The sequence below is a fragment of the Zingiber officinale genome, chromosome 4B (genome assembly GCF_018446385.1).
Source record: "Zingiber officinale cultivar Zhangliang chromosome 4B, Zo_v1.1, whole genome shotgun sequence".
Classification (NCBI taxonomy): domain Eukaryota; kingdom Viridiplantae; phylum Streptophyta; class Magnoliopsida; order Zingiberales; family Zingiberaceae; genus Zingiber; species Zingiber officinale.
In genome coordinates, this window is record NC_055993.1 from 26,617,151 (window position 1) to 26,625,286 (window position 8,136).

Sequence of the window (8,136 nt, forward strand, 5' to 3'; positions counted from 1 at the left end):
TGAACCAATTATATTTATGTTACATTCCAGTATAACTTCATGATATTTCCGCTGCTTTATGTTACTCGAAAGAAATTTTAAATATGCATGTATCCTGGAATAATTAAGTAAGTAAGTAGCCCCATCCCTTTAGTAGCTGGGAGGGCGGGCGTTACAGTTTGGTATCAGAGCGAAGTTAGCCTTTCCACTGCACACACATCGAGTCTCTTTCTGCCGCTCTAAGTAAGAATTTTTATGCTTAGTATATTTCTTTTTATGATGCTTATGCTTAGTTTATTTTTCTTTTATTTATAATGCTTTAGTAGTATGCATGCTTACTTTATTCTTTTAGGTCACAATTCTAGTTTAGGTTGCATGATGGTAGGTTAGGGATGATAACACAACAACCTTACAAATAATTAGAAATGATGATACCCTTTCGTTAGCCTGGATAGAAACGATAATAACTTACGCTAGCTCGATTGTCATTAATGAAGATAAGGATGGCTAGAAGACGTAATACCAGAACAGAAGAGACAGCACCTCCACCTGATCTGATGCATGTAGTTACCGAGCTCCAGCGTCAGGTTACGGAACAGCAGCAGATGATCACTGCTCTGCTGAATCAACAGGGGAATCCTGCCACCCCGCCAGGACACCAGAACGTAGTACCAGTAATACCTACAGCTGTACCAGTACCACCGGCACCTGCACCACCAGTAGGCCCTGCTCCAGTGGTTCGTCAGGAGGCATATCTGATTCAGTGGCAGAGACTGAAGCCGGAAGCTTTCTCCGATAATTGTGAACCATGGGACGCACAGGCCTGGTTCAAGACTGTGGAGAGCATAGTGGAGTTACTGGATTGGCCGGAGCACGAAAAAGTCAAATGCGCATCATTCTGCCTTACTGGAGATGCCAGGATGTGGTGGGACAGAGTGAAAGCAAAAAGACAAATAAATCAGATGAGATGGACAGACTTTGAGATGAAATTTTTCGAAGAATTTTTCCATATGCGAGTCACAAATAAACACTATGATGAGTTCACCGAGTTCCGACAAGGTGATCTATCAGTCAATGAAGCTGTTAAGAAATTTAACCGCCTAGCACGTCTGTGCCCAGAGTTGGTCAGCACGGAGAGAGAAAGGGTCAGACTTATGCTGAAGATGCTTAGACCTGAGATAGCCTTGAACGTGGCCGGCGGAGTTAATAGACCGCAGACCGCCGAAGAATTAATCAGCAGTGCTCTAATCATGGAATACTATCAAAAGGCGATGAATGAGGGCAAGAATCAAACTCAGTCAGGAGGACAGAAATCACAAAGTACCCGAACCAGCTGGAAAGGAAATCACAGTGGCAAGAGGAAGCAATGGAATGATTCCAAGAGTGGCCCAGCAAGCAAGCAGCTCACGTTTCCTCAGTGTACCACCTGCGGGAAGAAACACCCGGGAATATGCCGTATAGGTACAAATAGATGCTACAGCTGTGGAATGGAAGGACATATGGCCAGAAACTGTCCTACACAAATCCAGACACCTACCCCTCCGCAAGTTCAGAATAGAGGTGCTCCCCCACAGCTACACCTGATGCAAGCTGTGATAGAAAGCCCGCAGATAAGTCAAGGGAGACTGGAAGCTCCGCCAGTAGCGACGGATGCCAGAATTTTCTCCATCACTAAGGAGGATGTGGCCAATGCTTCTACGGTCGTCACAGGTCAGATAATTGTTTTCAATCAGTATGCTACTGTACTATTTGACACTGGGGCAACACATTCGTTTATTTCTGCACCTTTCACGGAAAAGATAGACATGCCACCCCAAACCTTGGATTGCAAATTTTTAACGACATTACCTTCAGGAGATGTAATGCCATCCACCCATATACTGCGAGCCGCACCCGTCAGAATCGCAGACAGAGAACTCTACTATAATCTGATAGTGCTTGACATGCAGGATTATGATATTATACTGGGCATGGACTTCCTGAGTAAATACGGAGCTTCAATAGAGTACCGAAAAAGAAAAGTAATTTTCCGTCCTGAAGCAGAACCGACCTTCGAATTTATTAGGGAAACCAAGAAAGAAGTTAAAAAGTTTTAATCAGCTCTAAAGGCACAGAAGATGTTAGACAGTGGATGCACTAGGTTTCTAGCTCATGTGGTTGATACAAATCAGGCAGGGGAACTGAAGCCGGAAGATGTCAAAGTCGTATGCAACTACCCAGAGGTATTTCCTGACGAACTACCAGGGTTAGCACCTGACCGAGAAATTGAGTTTGAGATCGAATTGATTCCTGGTACGAAGCCGATCTCTAAAGCACCTTACCGTATGGCGCCGGCTGATTTGGAGGAACTTCAAAAATAGCTACGGGAGTTACTCGACAAGGGACTTATCCACCCTAGTCACTCACCATAGGGAGCTCCGGTACTGTTTGTTAAAAAGAAAGATGGGTCTATGCGAATGTGTATAGATTATCGAGCGCTGAATAAAGTTACAATCAAGAACAAATATCCCTTACCACGGATTAACGATCTGTTCGACCAGTTGAAGGGGGTCACTGTTTTCTCTAAAATTGACTTGAGATCTGGCTATCATCAAGTAAAGGTGAAACAAGATGATATACCGAAGACGGCTCTCCGGACAAGATACGGACATTATGAGATCGTAGTAATGCCCTTCGGAGTGACAAATGCTCCTGCTCTATTCATGGACCTGATGAACCGGGTGTTCTCAATATATCTCAACAAATTTATGATCATTTTTATCGATGATATTCTCATTTATTCGAGAACCCAGGAAGAGCATGCCAAACACGTGGAAATAGTATTACAAATTCTTCGGGAAAAGCAATTGTATGTAAAATTCTCCAAATGCGAATTTTGGCTTGACCAAGTATCGTTTCTGGGTCATGTTATCTCTAGGGATGGAGTAATGGTAGACCCAATCAAGATCGAAGCCGTCAGTAACTGGAATAGACCAAGGAATGCCAGTGAAATCAGGAGTTTCCTCGGACTAGCAGGTTATTACCGGAAGTTTGTAGAGGGTTTCTCCAGAATCGTAGCACCGATGACAGCCCTCACTCGGAAAAATAAGAAGTACGAATGGACAGATGACTGCGAGAAGAGTTTCACAGAACTGAAAAAGAGACTGACCAGTGCTCCAATTCTTACTCTTCCGGAAGGCAACGAAGGATTTGATATGTACAGCGACGCTTCTAAATCAAGACTCGGGGCTGTACTCATGCAGAATGGCAAAGTCATTGCCTATGCCTCCAGGCAACTCAAGGAACACGAGAAAAATTATCCCACACACGATTTAGAACTAGCAGCCGTGGTCTTTGCTCTTAAGATATGGAGACATTATCTATATGGAGCACAGTGTAAGATCTATACAGATCACCAAAGTCTGAAATATTTCTTCACACAGAAGGACCTGAACATGAGATAAAAAAAGATGGCTTGAACTAGTCAAGGACTATGACTGCGAGATCTTTTATCATCCGGGAAAAGCGAACAAAGTGGCTGATGCACTCAGCCGGAAGTCGTAGGCCACCGTAGCACCCGGAATTATTTTAAGTTCGAGGACGAATTTTTATGAGGTATGGGGGACTGTAACACCCATAGGGTACTTAGCAAGATTTTAGATATTTTTTTATCATGAATAAAAATAGGCCTTATGTGTAAATTTGCAAAATAATAAAAATAGAACCAAAAAAAGAGATGACCAAGGTTTGAACCTTGGATCTCTTACTAGATACATGTATGTGTTAACCAATAGACCAAGAGAAGTTATTGTTAGAGAGAGAAGTGACAATATAGTTAAGAGTAAGAAAAGAGCTTCTTTCATTTAGAAGGAGAAGTTAGAGTAGCCTTCTTCCTCTCAAGAGAAAAGAGGATTCTTGCTTCCTCTTTTCATTAAGGATGAGTAAAAGAAAGGAGAAGGAAAAGTGCATTTTCCCTTCCTCCTCTCATGATGAATAAAAGGGTAAATTAAAGAAGAAAATTCATTTTCTCCCCTTCCTCCTCCCTCCTCCTCCTCACCGTGACCAAGAGCATCTCCCCACCCCATTGCCGAAACCCAAACAAAACAAGAAGTTCCTCTCTAGGAAGGCTCCACAAGCAAGATTTCCTCCTTAAGTAAATCAAACAAAGAAGTAAGTATCCCCTCACCTGTGGTACAAGTCGCTTACAATATTTTCGAAAGGTTAGAACCCTTACAAAATAAAAAAATAAAAAAATAAAAAGAGAAGAACCCATGCTCATGGATCTTATTATGTTATGATATGAACTTAGTTAAAAATTTATGTTGAATATTGTTTAAGCTTGATCTTCTTCTTGCTATGTTTCGGCCATGAATATGCTAGGGCTTTAAGAAGCTTAAAACTTAATTTAACATGCTCCTAGACTTCTTGATGATATGTTGTGAACTTGGCTAGGTATTCATGTTTGTATATTGCTTAGAAGTTTATCTCTTGTTTATTGAAGTTTCGGCCATGATGAAATTAGGGTTTCATGAAGCTTAAAACTTAATTTAACATGCTCATAGACTTCTTGATGATATGTTGTGAACTTGGCTAGGTATTCATGTTTGTATATTGCTTAGAAGTTTATCTCTTGTTTATTGAAGTTTCGGCCATGATGAAATTAGGGTTTCATGAAGCTTAAAACCTAATTTAACATGCTCATAGACTTCTTGATGATATGTTGTGAACTTGGCGAGGTATTCATGTTTGTATATTGCTTAGAAGTTTATCTCTTGTTTATTGAAGTTTTGGCCATGATGAAATTAGGGTTTCATGAAGCTTAAAACCTAATTTAACATGCTCATAGACTTCTTTATGATATGTTGTGAACTTGGCTAGGTATTCATGTTTGTATGTTTCTTAGAAGTTTATTTCTTGGTTTATGAAGTTTCGGCCATGAGAGATTTTAGGGTTTAATGAAGCTTAAAACCTAATTTAGCATGCTCATAGACTTCTTTATGATATGTTATGAAATTGGCTAGGTATTCATGTTTGTATGTTGCTTAGAAGTTTATCTCTTGTTTTATGAAGTTTCGGCCATGAGAGGTTTTAGGGTTCCATGAAGCTTGAAACCTAATTTAACATGCTCATAGACTTCTTTATGATATGACATGAACTTGGCTAGGTATTCATGTTTATATGTTGCTTAGAAGTTTATTTCCCTTTCATGAACTTTCGGCCATGACTATATTCTAGGGTTCAAGGAAGTTTAAATTTAAATTTAGCAAGCTCATGGATTTCCCTTATGATATGATATGAAGTTAGCTTGGATTCTTATGCTTGTATAAAACTTAGTTTCATGCTCTTAAAGGTTCGGCCACAACCAAGTTAAAAGGCCTAGGAAGCTTAGAACCTACTACCTATGCTCATGATATTCTTTATAGTGTATGACATGAAATTGATTTAAGGTTCACATGCTTATATGTTGTTGTAACCTAAAACTAAGCATGGTGACTTTCGGCCACCATATGAAATTAGGGTTAGAGGCCCAATTATGACTTTGCTAGTTGTCTCCCATACTAGGATGTGAATTAGGAGATGCTAGTAAATGTTTTTCATGTATGATTATGTTTTCCTATGATGCTTTATATGTTTATTTAAGGATGCTCATGAACTATGCATGATGATGACTCTTATGATGTGTTTTATGCTTAAGTATGCATGCTTTATGATAAGACAAGTAACATGCCTATTTATGTATGTTTATGAACTATGCATAAAATGATTCTTATGATGACTATGTACCTAAGCATGTATGATTTCAAATATGTAGCATGCTCATTTACGTAAGCTTATGAACCAGGCATGATAATGATTTTCTTTTATGATGACTATGTGCCCAAGTATGTATGCCTTATGATATGATAAGTAAATGGCTAAGAGTTGCTTCCCTTAAGTTGGGATTAAGAGCACTCTTCATGTTAAGACAAGAGCATGACATTTATGATGATATGATATGCATGACATGTATTTTACTTTGTATGGCTTGTACCAAGGGTGGGCTCCATAAGCGCCCCTAGGACGACGGACTATGAACGGGTCTAGTAAAAAGGGATGGGCTCCTTAGTACGCCCCTAGGCCGACGGACTATGAACGGGTCTAGATCCCTAGTAGGTTCGGGGCTAGCTACCCTGTTCTAGGGATTGCGTGCATTTTTGTATGTATGTGGTACGAGCCGGGCCCTCATGATGATGATATTATGTTTGAGTATTAAAAGATATGTTTAAAGACATCTTGCACTTGACATGACATATGTTTTAAAAAGACATTTTGCATAATGCACCCATTCATAATATGATATGTTTTTATGAATTATATGACATGATGTTATGACATACTCTTATGACTTATAGGACATGATGTTATGAGATGTTTTGTTTACGATTCATATGACCCGATGATATGTTATGCTTCTATGATTCACATCACATGATTCCTTTATTTATGATATGTTAGAGTATGATGTTTCTTAATAATATGATATGATAGGAGGCTATGTTCACATGATATAATGTAGATGATTTTGTCTCCATTGATTATATGCTTGTATGACTATGATATGAGATACGGTTTTTGTGAGTAGGAAAAGGATCTTACTGAGCCTGTGTGCTCATAGCTTACTTTCCTTGTATCACAGATAAAGGCAAGGAATGGATGATCTAAGGGAGCTGCAGGAGAGGCAAGGAGGTGTGTGTGGCAGTGGCTCGGCTAAGACAAATAAAGACCCGCTATGTTATTTTTTTCTGTTATGTCTGACATGAACCAATTATATTTATGTTACATTCCAGTATAACTTCATGATATTTCCGCTGCTTTATGTTACTCGAAAGAAATTTTAAATATGCATGTATCCTGGAATAGTTAAGTAAGTAAGTAGCCCCGTCCCTTTAGTAGCAGGGAGGGTGGGCGTTACACTCGATCCATCTGAGGGATGAGAATCAATGGAAGAGTACACTAGTGGAGCGAGAAGGATGCATGTTGCGATTTGAGGGACGAGAAACTGGGGATGAAGCCTACTCGAGGATAAGGCCGGAATTAGGTTCAGGTGAGCTCAACTCTGGATAGCCAAAGAATCACCCAAGTAACCGGAGAAACAGCAGCACAAGTTGACTCTATATTGACTTGTTTAGGCGCACATACTAAGTCTAGGTGCTCGAACTAGCTTGGTACCGAACAGGCGCCTCTAGGCGAAAGTAGCAGTGGGGAGAGACTTTGGGTCCACACCAGCAACAATCCAAGTACTCGAACTGATCTAGGTGCCCCGGTACCGATAAAGGCTTATCATCGTGTCGTTAAAGAGCCATTGCGAATAGATAAAGTTCACCGCTGGGGGTGCCCAAAACCACTCTAGATGCCCGGAGATGCCACGTCATGCTACGGATGAATTCGACTAGTATAATATAAATAGAGCCTTAGTTCTCTTCATTTAGGACAACACTTTCTGTACTTCATTTTCAACTTTATTTTTCGTATTTACAATTTGTGCTTTCAAACGTAGATCGTCCTAACCGTGTTCAAGTCAGAGATTTATATCGAGCTCAAATCCTATAAGTGCAGGATATGAAGCAAATCTAAGGATCTATAATATGTGAACTAGCAAATCAAGCTACCCATCCTATTAGTAATTCCATTGATTATTAATTACCAAGTAGTTAACTTGATATTTAATAACCTATAAATTTGATTACTGATTCAATGAATCCTTAATCAAATTATCTAATTATAACCAATTAATTATCTTTAGAGTTAAATAAATTAAATCAGTAAACCTTTGTATTTCACAAATGCATCAATCAAGAAGGTCATTAATTAGCTAATTAATCAATTGATTAACTGTTAATTAATCAAATTCACTGACTTGTAAATTACTCATTAGCTAAATAGATTATCAATAATTGCATCCACTCAAGTCCTGGACAATTCAACTCAATCAACTAATCTATTATTAACCATTTATTATGCATCCAATTAATCAATTAGTTATTAATCCTCTTAATTAATTAACGCATTACTGCAACCTTAATTTACATTATCATTAATCCAAACCCAAACCTAATTTACATTACCTACACAATTTAGATTTTGATTAAATAAACCTAGCTTTTATATTCAATCATCTTGTAACTTAAATGGAGTATT